This window comes from Cherax quadricarinatus, chromosome 32 (assembly GCF_038502225.1).
Source record: "Cherax quadricarinatus isolate ZL_2023a chromosome 32, ASM3850222v1, whole genome shotgun sequence".
NCBI classification, from domain to species: Eukaryota; Metazoa; Arthropoda; class Malacostraca; order Decapoda; family Parastacidae; genus Cherax; species Cherax quadricarinatus.
In genome coordinates, this window is record NC_091323.1 from 30,972,553 (window position 1) to 30,985,897 (window position 13,345).

A 13,345-nucleotide genomic window follows, 5' to 3' on the forward strand; every position below is an offset into this window, starting at 1 on the left:
TTCCACGATCAAAGTGATGACTGAATTGGATTGCCATACATCCTGGCAAGCTCTGTAACACGCACTCCACTCTCATGTTTTTCAATGATTTCTTTATTGAATTCGATCGTGTTCCTCACTTTCTTTACCAAAGGGCTGGCACTAGCTTTCTTTCGGCCAATGGTGACTTGTTTAGCAGCTGCAAGCACAAAAAACAATGGATTATTATGAAATTTATCGTATGAACCCATGGGGTGATAGTCACTCACTGATACACAATGGCACACAGTGTGAATGGTGTGGAGACTGGCTTTGTGTGTATGCTGATGCTGGGATGCCAGGCAGACGTGTACCAGACAGTCGCCGAATCACAAGGCCAATGACGAAACACGAGGCTATATTTTGCCGAAAGTTAGATTTCACAAGTCACAGTCAACGAAACTCGGGGGTCCACTGTATTAACGTAATATACGACATTTAATGAGACTGTGATTATTATTAAATATTATCATTACTAATACAGTGGACCCCCGCATACCGTTGGCCTTACATAACGTTAAATCCGCATACCGCTACATTTTATCGCTAAGATTTTGCCTCGCATACCGCTAAAAAATCCGCTCAACGCTGTTCGTCCAAGACACGTCTAATGTGCGCCCTTAGCCAGCCTCACATGTTCCGCCGGTGGCATTGTTTACCAGCCAGCCTCCGCGGTAACATCCAAGCATACAGTCGGAACATTTCGTATTATTACAGTGTTTCTGGTGATTTTATCTGCAAAATAAGTGACCATGGGCCCCAAGAAAGCTTCTAGTGCCAACCCTACAGGAATAAGGGTGAGAATTACTATAGAGATGAAGAAAGAGATCATTGATAAGTATGAAAGTGGAGTGCGTGTCTCCGAGCTGGCCAGGTTGTATAGTAAACCCCAATCAACCATCGCTACTATTGTGGGCAACAAAAAGGCAATAAAGGAAGCTGTTTTTGCCAAAGGTTTAACTGTGTTTTCGAAACAGAGATCGCAAGTGATGGAAGATGTTGAGAGACTCTTATTGGCGTGGATAAATGAAAAACAGATAGCAGGAGATAGCATCTCTCAAGTGATCATAAGTGAAAAGGCTAGGAAGTTGCATGAGGATTTAATTAAGAAAATGCCTGCAACTAGTGATGATGTGAGTGAATTTAAGGCCAGCAAAGGTTGGTTTGAGAGATTTAAGAGGCGTAGTGGCATACATAGTGTGATAAGGAGTACATAGACGGTGAAGGACTGAAACCTGAACAAGTGTTTAATTGTGATGAAACAGGCCTGTTTTGGAAGAAAATGCCAAGCAGGATGTACATTACTCAGGAGGAAAAGGCACTCCCAGGACATAAGCCTATGAAAGACAGGCTTACTCTGTTGATGTGTTCCAATGCTACTGGTGATTGCAAAGTGAAGCCTTTATTAGTGTATCACTCTGAAACTCCCAGACCGTTCAGGCAAAAGAATGTCCTCAAGGCTAATTTGTGTGTGCTATGGAGGGCAAACAGTAAGGCATGGGTCACTAGGGACTTTTTCTATGACTGGTTACACCATGCATTTGCCCCCAATGTGAAAGATTACCTAACTGAAAAGAAATTAGAACTTAAGTGCCTCCTGGTGTTAGACAATGCCCCTGGTCATCCTACAGACGTGGCAGAGCGACTTTATGGGGACATGAAATTCATTAAGTTGAAGTTTTTGCCTCCTAATACCACTCCTCTCCTGCAGCCCATGGACCAGCAGGTTATTGAAAACTTCAGAAAACTGTACACAAAAGCTCTGTTTGAAAGGTGCTTTGTAGTGACCTCAGAAACTCAACTGCTCAACTGACTCTAAGAGACTTTTGGAGAGATCACTTTAATATCCTCAATTGTGTAAACCTTATGGGTAAGGCTTGGGAGGGAGTGACTAAGAGGACCTTGAACTGCTTGGAAGAAACTGTGGCCAGAATGTGTAGACAAAAGGGATTTTGAAGGGTTTGAGGCTAACTCTGAGAATCCTATGCCAGTTGAGGAATCCATTATGGCATTGGGAAAGTCCTTGGGGTTGGAGGTTAGTGGGGATGATGTGGAAGAGTTGGTGGAGGAGGACAATGAAGAACTAACCACTGATGAGCTGATAGATCAACTTCAACAGCAAGAGGCCAGACCTGAGGAAACTGGTTCGAAGGAGGGGAGAGAGAAATTGAAGAAATTGCCTACTACAAATATTAAGGAAATCTGTGCAATGTGGCTGAAAATGCAAACCTTTATGGATGAAAATCACCCTCACACAGCTATTGCAAGCCGTGCTGGTGACTATTACACTGACAATGTTGTGAAACACTTTAGGGAAGTCATAAAGGAACGAGAGGTACAGGCCACTATGGACAGATATGTTGTGCGACAGAACTCCAGTGACTCTGAAGCTGGTCCTAGTGGCATTAAAAGAAGAAGGGAAGTAACCCCAGAAAAGGACTTTACACATCAAGTCTTAATGGAAGGGGATTCCCCTTCTAAACACTAACACTCTCTCCTCCTCCCATCCCATCAATCATCACCAGATCTTCAATAAAAGTAAGTGTCATGTAATTGTGCATGCCTTTTTCAGTTTGTGTGTATTAAAATTAATATTTCATGTGGTAAAAATGTTTTTTTTTCATACTTTGGGGTGTCTTGCACGGATTAATTTGATTTCCATTATTTCTTATGGGGAAAATTCATTCGCATAACGATAATTTCGCATAACAGTGAGCTCTCTTGCACGGATTAATACAGTGGACCCCCGCATAACGATTACCTCCGAATGCGACCAATTATGTAAGTGTATTTATGTAAGTGCGTTTGTACGTGTATGTTTGGGGGTCTGAAATGGACTAATCTACTTCACAATATTTCTTATGGGAACAAATTCGGTCAGTACTGGCACCTGAACATACTTCTGGAGTGAAAAAATATCGTTAACCGGGGGTCCACTGTATCGCTATGCGGGGGTCCACTGTACGTATGGCATCTCGAGACATAAGACACTCTTAGTGATTTTAATGTGTACCTGCATGCCAGCACAATATGTAAGTTTGTTTAGCTACAGGTATACACAAGTATAATTATCAGAGTATATATAAAATATGAAATAACTTTTAAAAACACTTGAAATTTTTGAGTTTCCAGACATGATGGAGAGACATGGTGCTTAATGAGCTCATGGAGAATGTAAACAAACTGGGTGGGGTGTGGTGACCATATTAGAAAGTCAGGTGGGGGAGCCGTATAGCGAGTTTTAGTCATAAATTGAAATGTCTGTATTAGTGGAATGCCGCAAAGTGAAATACCATGAAGCGGGGCCGTGCTGTACAGAATTGTTCGAGTTGGGAGCTGTACGAAACTTGGGGTACCACTGTATGTCATTGATGTCAGCTAGGCCTGTATACCTTGTACTGTACATTTTTTTTTTAACACGTCGGCCGTCTCCCACCGAGGCAGGTTGACCTAAAAGGAAAGAAAATCCTTTCATCATTCAACTCTTTCACCTCACTCATACATAATCAGTCTTTGCAGAGGCACTCAAATACAACAATTCAGAAAATCCCTCCAAACTGCCAATATCCCAAACCCCTCCTTAAAAGTACAGGCATTGTACTTCCCATTTCCAATTCTCAAGTCCAGCTAAATCAACTGGTTTCCCTGAATCCCTTCACAAAATATTACCCTACTCACACTCCAACAGCTAATCAGATCCCAAAAGCCATTCGTCTCCATTCATTCCTATCTAACACTCTCACACATGCTTGCTGGAAGTCCAAGCCTCTTGCCCACAAAACTTCCTTTACCCCCTCCCTCCAACCTTTTCGAGGATGACCCCTACCCCACCTTTCTTCCCCTACAGATTTATACGATCTCCAAGTCATTCTACTTTGATCCATTCTCTAAATGACCAAACCACCTCAACAACCCGTCTTCATCCCTCTGACAAATACTTTTAGTAATTCCACACCTCCTAATTTCCACACTCCAAATTCACTCTGCATAATATTTACACCACACATTGCATTTAGACAGGACATCTCCAGCTGCCTCCTCGCTGCAGCACTTGTAACCCATGCTTCACATCCATATAAGAGTGTTTGTACCACTATACTTTCATATATTCCCTTCTTTGCCAACATGGATAACATTTTTTGTCTCCACAGATACCTCAACGCACCACTTGCCTTTTTACCTTCATCAGTTCTGTGGTTAACCTCATCCTTCATAAACCCATCTGCTGAAAAGTCAACTACTGTACCAAATATCTGAAAACATTCATTTCTTTCATAATCCCTCTCTCCAATGTGATATCCAATTTTTCTTTATTTAGATCATTTGATACCCTCATCACCTTACTCTTATCTATGTTCACTTTCAACTTTCTATCTTTACACACCCTGCAAAACTTGTCGACTAACCTTTGCAACTTTTCTTTAGAATCTCCCATAAGCACAGTATCATCAGCAAAAAGTAACTGTGTCAACTGCCATTTCGCATTTGATTCCCCGTAATTTAATCCCACCCCCTCTCCCCACCACTCTAGCATTTACGTCTTTTACAACCCATCTCTAAATATATTAACCATGGTGACATTACACATCCCTGTATAAGACCTACTTTTACTGGGAAGTAGTCTCCCTCTCTCCTACACACCCTAACCTGAGCCTCACTATCCTCATAAAAGCTCTTTACAGCATTCAGTAACTTACTACCTGTTCCATTACACTTGCCACATTGCCCCTCTATCCACTCTATCATATGCCTTTTCTAAATCCATAAATGCAATGAAAACTTTCCTGCCTTTAACTAAATACTGTTCACATATGTGCATCAATGTAAACACTTGATCTACATATTCCCTGCCCACTCTAAAGCCTCCTTGCTCATCTGCAACCCCACTCTTTGTCTTACCTCTAATTCTTTCAATAATAACCCTACTGTTCACTACCTGGTATACTCAGTAAACTTCTTTCTTTCAATGCACCGGCCATATCCTAACGAGGTGGGGTGGCCCAAAAGGAAAACGAAAGTTTCTCCTCTTACATTTAGTAATATACGTATACAGGAGAAGGGGTTACTAGCCCCTAGCTCCTGGCATTTTAATCGCCTCTTATGACATGCATGGCTTACGGAGGAAGAATTCTGTTCCACTTCCCCATGGAGATAAAGAGGAAATAAACAAGAACAAGAACTAGTAAGAAAAGCAGAAGAAAACCCAGATGTGTGTGTGTTGTATATATATATATATATGCTTATACATGCATTTGTAGTGTGACCTAAATGTAAGTAGAAGTAGCAAGAGGTACCTGAAATCTTGCATGTTTATGAGACAGAAAAAGACACCAGCAGTCCTACCATCATGCAAAACAATTACAGGCTTTCGTTTTACACTCACTTGGCAGGATGTTAGTACCTCCCTGGGTGATTGCTGTCTGCCAACCTACTACTAATACTGTACATGTCTTCTTTCTTTCTTTCAACGTACCAGCCGTATCCCACCGAGGTGGGGTGGCTCAAAAGGAAAAACGAAAGTTTCGCTTTTTAAATTTAGTAATATATACAGGAGAAGGGGTTACTAACCCCTTGCTCCCGGCATTTTAGTCGCCTCTTACGACACACATGGCTTACGGAGGAAGAATTCTGTTCCACTTCCTCATGGAGATAACACGAAATAGACAAGAACAAGAACTAGAAAGAAAATATAAGAAAACCCAGAGGGGTATGTATATATATGCTTGTACATGTATGTGTAGTGTGACCTAAGTGTAAGTAGAAGTAGCAAGACATACCTGAAATCTTGCATGTTTATGAAACAGAAAAAAGGACACCAGCAATCCTACCATCATGTAAAACAATTACAGGCTTTCGTTTTACACTCACTTGGCAGGACAGTAGTACCTCCCTGAGTGATTGCTGTCTACCAACCTACTACTACTATTGTATATGTTTTTTTTTTTTTTTTCAACAAGTCGGCCGTCTCCCACCGAGGCAGGGTGACCCAAAAAAGAAAGAAAATCCCCAAAAAGAAAATACTTTCATCATCATTCAACACTTTCACCACACTCGCACATTATCACTGTTTTTGCAGAGGTGCTCAGAATACAACAGTCTAGAAGCATACACATATAAAGATACACAACATATCCCTCCAAACTGCCAATATCCCAAACCCCTCCTTTAAAGTGCAGGAATTGTACTTCCCATTTCCAGGACTCAAGTCCGACTATATGAAAATAACCGGTTTCCCTGAATCCCTTCACTAAATATTACCCTGCTCACACTCCAACAGATCGTCAGGTCCCAAGTACCATTCGTCTCCATTCACTCCTATCTAACACGCTCACGCACGCTTGCTGGAAGTCCAAGCCCCTTGCCCACAAAACCTCCTTTACCCCCTCTCTCCAACCCTTTTGAGGACGACCCCTACCCCGCCTTCCTTCCCCTATAGATTTATATGCTTTCCATGTCATTCTACTTTGATCCATTCTCTCTAAATGACCAAACCACCTCAACAACCCCTCTTCTGCCCTCTGACTAATACTTTTATTAACTCCACACCTTCTCCTAATTTCCACACTCCGAATTTTCTGCATAATATTTACACCACACATTGCCCTTAAACAGGACATCTCCACTGCCTCCAACCGTCTCCTCGCTGCTGCATTTACCACCCAAGCTTCACACCCATATAAGAGTGTTGGTACTACTATACTTTCATACATTCCCTTCTTTGCCTCCATAGATAACGTTTTTTGACTCCACATATACCTCAATGCACCACTCACCTTTTTTCCCTCATCAATTCTATGATTAACCTCATCCTTCATAAATCCATCCGCCGACACGTCAACTCCCAAGTATCTGAAAACCTTCACTTCTTCCATACTCCTCCTCCCCAATTTGATATCCAATTTTTCTTTATCTAAATCATTTGATACCCTCATCACCTTACTCTTTTCTATGTTCACTTTCAACTTTCTACCTATTGTATATGTACTTGTAATAAATCAAGATATTATTATTATTATTACTTGCCATCCTTCCTATTTTCCAGGACCTCTTTCCCTCCCTCCCTATGGCATCCCATCCTATTCCCTTCCCTTGTACTGTAACATTATTGGCATGAGGTCATTGTATGAGCTAAATATACTTTGCTTTATAAGGAAGTTCTGAAGGTTTTTCTTTTGGTTGTATATTGTTGGTAAAAACTACTAAAGTGAGAGTACAGCCACTCCTCACTTAAAAATGGACTTCCATCTCCAAGACCACATCGGTAATTACCAACATGGTCTTGGGGATTATACCTGTATAACCACGCCAAGTGGTTATACAGGTGTAGTATTTAAGATCAATGTTAATAAATTCTGACATATAAACTGCACAAGAACGCAATAAAAATCATGAAAGAGAGAGCATATCAAGTTACCATCATCTTTGGGGAGGGTTCCACTGTGCCTCTTGTAATCAGTTGGAGATTCTTCTCACTTCTCATCCTCTTCATGTTTTAAATGCATATAAGTGCTCCCACCCATTTTGACTCTCGTACTCAGTCTCTCTCGCATTGATGTTTCTGTCTGCCCCTCATCAGTCGCACTTTATTACACTTGGTCTTTTCTCCCAGATTTGCAAGACAGTGAACACTTTCCTATTCTTACTCCTACTAAGTATTCCTGACTGCCTCGTAGCCCCTGTTGGCAATTTGAACGAGCTAATTGGGACTTATACTCTCATCTTACCACCTTTTTGTGGGGACCCTCTTTCATCTATTGATGAGCTGGTGAACCAGTTTTCAAGCTTAGTTTTGACTGCAGCTTCACATTTCTATTCCTCAAACCTCAGGCAGGCATTCTCAGATGTGTGCCTTGGTGGTGTCCTGCGTGTGCCTGTGCAGTGCGTTTGAAACATGCTGCGTGGGGCCGTTATCGATATAGTAATTGGATCTCAGATCGTCTTTTGGATTTTAACCCTTAAACTGTCCAAACAAATTTACGTTCACATGCGTAGTGCTCCAAAAATAGATCTATGTTTTTTTACATATTTTCAAATATAACAAAAAAAAAAAGTAGATCAAAGTTTTTTTACGTTTTTAAATGTAAAAAAAGAAGAGAAGATCTACTTTATTTACTTACTTTCAAATGTTGAAAAACGTAGATCTATGTTTGGACAGTTTAAGGGTTAAGTGGGCAAGGGCAATTGCTTGCCATGCTATACATGACTAAACGCACTTGTTGGCTTGACTACATGTCTACCATTACCTCGACTTCCTCTATGTGTGCGGTTTGGAAGAAGGCATGGAAAGTTGTGTGCCAAGTACACTCCGGACCCAGCTCCTGTTTTGTGAGTTGCTGATGTTAGAGTTGTGGAACCTCTTGAAACTGCTGTGGAAATCAGAAACTATCTTTTCTGTGTTTTCCAAGGGCTTCATCTTTGTTCCTCAATTCTTGCGTAAGTCTACCAAGGAGCAGTTGCCCTTGGATTTCTCCTCTAATGAAATAGAGCCATATAACGTACCTTTCACTGTCCTAGAGCTAGAGTCCATGCTTTCCACTTGCCAGTCATCAGCAGCTGGACCTAATGATATTCATGTCAGTATGCTACAACACCTGCATTCTCTAGCCTTTACAGTCCTTTTGCGTTTTTTCAATCTTATTTGGACGCGAGGGGTTCTCCCTCAACAATGGAAATCTGCCATTGTACTACCGTTTTGCAAACCAGGCACCTCAGGGCTTGATACCTCTCGCTATCATCCCATTGCTCTGACCAGTGTAGACTGCAAGGTGATGGAACGATTGGTGAATAGACGTCTGATATGGTACATGGAGACTCACAATAGTTTTTCTTATCGCTAATATGGCTTTCGCAAGGGCTGCTCTACTTTGGACCCCTTGCTCCCCTTAGGTATATATGTGCAAAAATGCCTTTGTTAACAAACACTCCATCCTAGCAGTCATTTTTTAATCTTGAGAAGACACCACTTGGAGGTACATATAACATTTTAGCCCAAGCCCACTCCTTAGGCCTCCGCAGTAATCTGCCAACTTTCCTTACAGCTTCCTTATCTGACATACATTTTCATGTCCGTGTTGGCGCCTCGCTTTCCTCAGACTGTTCAGGTCGAGGGTGTCCCATAAGGTTATGTCCTAAGCACTACCCTTTTTTTTTCCTGGCTATAAATGACCTACCTTCCATTCTTCCATCGCACATTTGGTCATCACTTTATGTGGATGCCTTCGCTGTAGCTTATGCAGGCGCTGACTGTCGCCTGGTAGCGGCCTCCCTGCAGGATGCTATTGACCGGATTTCCCATCGGGCCACTTCTCATGGATTTAAATTTTCTAGTACGAAAATCTATTTCATTACCTTCACTCTTGTCCCAGATATTCCATTGTATTTACACGGCTCAGGTATTCCAGAATGTGACACGGTCAGGTTTCTTGGCCTTCTCTTCAATCGCCTGTTAACATTGAAACCTCACATTTCCTCTTTGAATTCAGCTTGCCATGGTCGGCTGAATCTCCTTAAAATTCTTGCACATCATTTGTAGGGAGCAGATTGCCAGACTCTCCTCCGTTTGCATTCCACCCTAGTCTTGTCCAAGCTGGATTATGGAGACCACATCTATTCTGCAGCTTCTCCTACCACTCTTTCTAAGTTAGATTCCCTTCATCATCAGGGTCTACATTCATACCTTGGTGCCTTTCGTTCATCCCCTGTTGAAAGCGTGTATGCCAAGGCGAATGTTCCTTTCTTAGCTGATCATCGTGATGCTCGTTGCCTTCATTACTTAGTCTGCTCTCATGATCTTCGTGTTCCGTCTATGTATAGGTTGGTCTCAGACGTTAGTAAAAGCCCATTATTTGTTTGATGCCCCTGCTTACTCTGACAGTTTTCTCTTCGTCTTCACTCCAGTCTTCTTTCCAGTTGCTTCCCTTGTATGTTCATTTAGCATCTGCCTTTTCCCTTCTCCCTTGGTAGGTTCCAACAGTTCATGTCTGTTCTTTCCTACTGCTGTACTTCTTGCTCTCTCTTTCTTGATCACTTCCGGTCACATGCTCATGCCACTGCTGTTTATACAGATAGTTCTAAATCTTCTGATGGTGTTGGGTTTGTGGCGGCATTCCCAAGGTCATATATTAGACTTGACTAGTATTTTTACTTCCAAGTTGTATGCCATCCTCATAGCGCTTCTAGTACAGGTCTCCCTCAACATTCGCGAGGGTTAGGGGATCAAGAGCCTCGCGAATGTTTGGTGCCCAAATATATTGTAGGGAAGTATAATACAGTACTGCTTCCTTAACCTATTGAACAATGAACAATCATAAAATACATGAAAACATCGTAAAATATTGTACTATATACATACATGTTATGGTTTAATAACATGCATGTTATTAAATACCACTATCTCCACTGCTGCCTCAACCACTGCCTCAATTACTGCCTTAACCACTGCCTCAACCACTGTCTCCACCACTGCCCCCACCACTGCCTCTACCACTGCCTCAACCACTGCGGTGCACAGCCTCATATTTTTGTACAATTTCTTCTTCAATTCTGTTGTGTTTCTCAATTTCTTTACCAAAGGACTGGCACTAGCAGGTTTCTTTGGGACCATGATTAATCATGTAGCAGTTGCACTCAACCAGCAAGCACCAAGCACAATGAATTATTGTGAAATGTTTGGAAGAGCACGGAGGCTAATGCTTACTCCAGCATAAACAAAGCCACACTGACTCACGATGCCTCAACCACTTCCTCCACCACTATTTCAACCCTCGTATTTTTGTACAATTTCCTTCTTCAGTTCTATTGTATTATTATTATATTATTGTTATTCTTATTAGCAGTAGCAGAAATGTTTGATTCTTTGCCGTGTTCAAGGGTGAACAAATGATGTCACCGTCCAATGTCCAATTATTATTATTATTATAATTATTATTATTATTATTATTAGCAGTAGCAGAAATGTTCGATTCTTTGCCATGTTCAAGAGTAAACAAATGACGTCACCATCCAATATCCAATTATTATTATTATTATTAGCAGTAGCAGTAGCAGAAATGTTCGATTCTTTGCCATGTTCAAGAATAAGCAAATGATGTCACCATCTAATACCTGTCTGAATGGCCATTCCAATATGCAGTCATGAATATATGGAGTGTAACTGCATAGCATGATGAGTCTAGTGTGTGGATTCTAAGTCTTCACTGCCAGTATCACTGGCTGGAGAATGACTAGTGAGTGGCAGGCGGGCTGGCTGCCTGTTGCAGGGGTCAGAGGGAGTGTAGTAGGGATGCACGGGTGGCGGGAAACTTAAATGTGATTTTGTGGCTGGGAATTTGGCGGTTGGGAATTTGGCAGCTGGGAATTTGCGAATGTGTGAAGCCCACGAAAGTTCAAAACGCGAATGTTGAGGAAGACCTGTATTATATATATGTCTCCTTCGACGTTTGTATCATTTCAGATTTCCTCAGTGCTTTACAAGCCATTTAACAATTTGATTCCCCTCATCCATTAGTCTTTCATATTCAACTATAGTTGTGCTGTGTGGCTAGCAAAAACAAAGACGTCTTATTCTGTTGGGTCCCTGGATGTTGATGTGCAGGGTGATGAACAAGTGGATGCTGCTGCATGGTAAACAAAGATTATTTTCCAGTCATCTCTGCCCATCTTCACAGCTTTTGGCAACAACAGTGATCAGGCATGCACCATAACAAATTGCACTCTATTACACCACTTTTAGGTTTGTGGCCATCTTACCATCGTTGCCATACTCGGGAGACTGTGCTTTCCTGTCTCCATATTGGCCATACTCGCCTTACCCATGGGTATCTCATGGAACGATACCCTATTCCTCTCTCTGAGGTTTGTCAGGTCCCTATTTTGGTTCTTCACTTTCTTGTAGGTTGCCCAGTTTACCAGCGAGCTCGCAGGATTTACCTCCAACGCCACTGCCACCCTACCAATCTTACCTTATCTTCCCTTCTTACAGATGGCCCTGCCTTTGACTTACAATCACTTTTTGACTTTTTGTCAGCAACTGCTTTACTATACGAACTTGGACACATAGTCCTTAGGGTCCCTTCCACCCCTTTTCTCCCCTCACCTCTGATCCCCTCTCCACCTACCTGTTTATAGCCCCAGCACTATTTTCTGCCCTGCAGCACTGTATGATCCTTGTTGGTTTAGTGTTTTCTTTCATTATAATAATAATGGAAGCGGGAAGTACAGTGCCTCCACTTTAAAGGAGAGGTTTGGGATATTGGCTATTTGGAGTGACATCTAAACTGTCGTATCTGAGCACCTCTGCAAAGACAGTGATTATGTATGAGTGATGGTGAAAGTGTTGAATGATGAAAGTTTTTTTTTCCCTTTTTGGGTCACCCTGCCTTGGTGGGAAATGGCTGACGTGTTAAAAAAAAAAAATATGCAAAATAAGTTTTGCATATACATGTATATTAGAGCTTGATAAATTATTATTATTATAATCAAAAAGAAGCGCTAAGCCACAAGGACTATACAGCGCTGCAGGGCAGGAAGGAAGCGAGGGCATCAGGTGGCAAAAGGGAGATGGATGAGTAATAGGTTACGGATAACAGCGGGGTAGTGGATGGTGAAAGGGTAAAGGGCAGCAAGAGACTGAACTAGAAAGGGCTGAGGGGAGTGCGAAAAGTATCATCAGAGTTTGTGGAGTAAATCAGTCGTTGTCAAGAAGTCAATGAGAGAGTCAGGATTAAAGGAGGGTCCATCAGCAAGAAGGGAAGGTAAAGAGAGAGTAGTAGAACGAAGACGACGGAGGTAAATTCTGCGTGCTCGTTGATAGAGAGGGCAGTCTAACAGAATGTGGCTAATCGATACTGGAACTTGACACTGCTCACAGAGAGGAACAGGGTGCCTCTCCATGAGATACCCATGAGTAAGACGAGTGTGGCCAATGCGAAGGCGGGAGAGAGTGGTCTCCCAACCTCGGTACTGATGACAAGAAGACGGCCAGTAACCTATGCTCGGTTTAATAGAATGTAGTTTGTTACCGAGCAGAGTTGACCAACGTTGTTGCCAACGGGTGCGAAGGTGGGTAGCTATTGCAGCAAAATAGTCCAGAAATGGAACACCTCGATAGGAAATTGGTAGGTCATGTACTGCTGACCGCGCAGCAGTGTCTGCCTGTTCATTGCCCTGTACGTCGACATGACCAGGGACCCAACAAAAAACAATATCTTTATGTTTGGTAGAGATACGGCGTAGCCAGAGTTGGATACGGAGAACGAGGGGATGAGATGTATCAAATTTTCGTATAGCCTGTAGAGCACTAAGGGAGTCTGAGACTACTACAAATGAT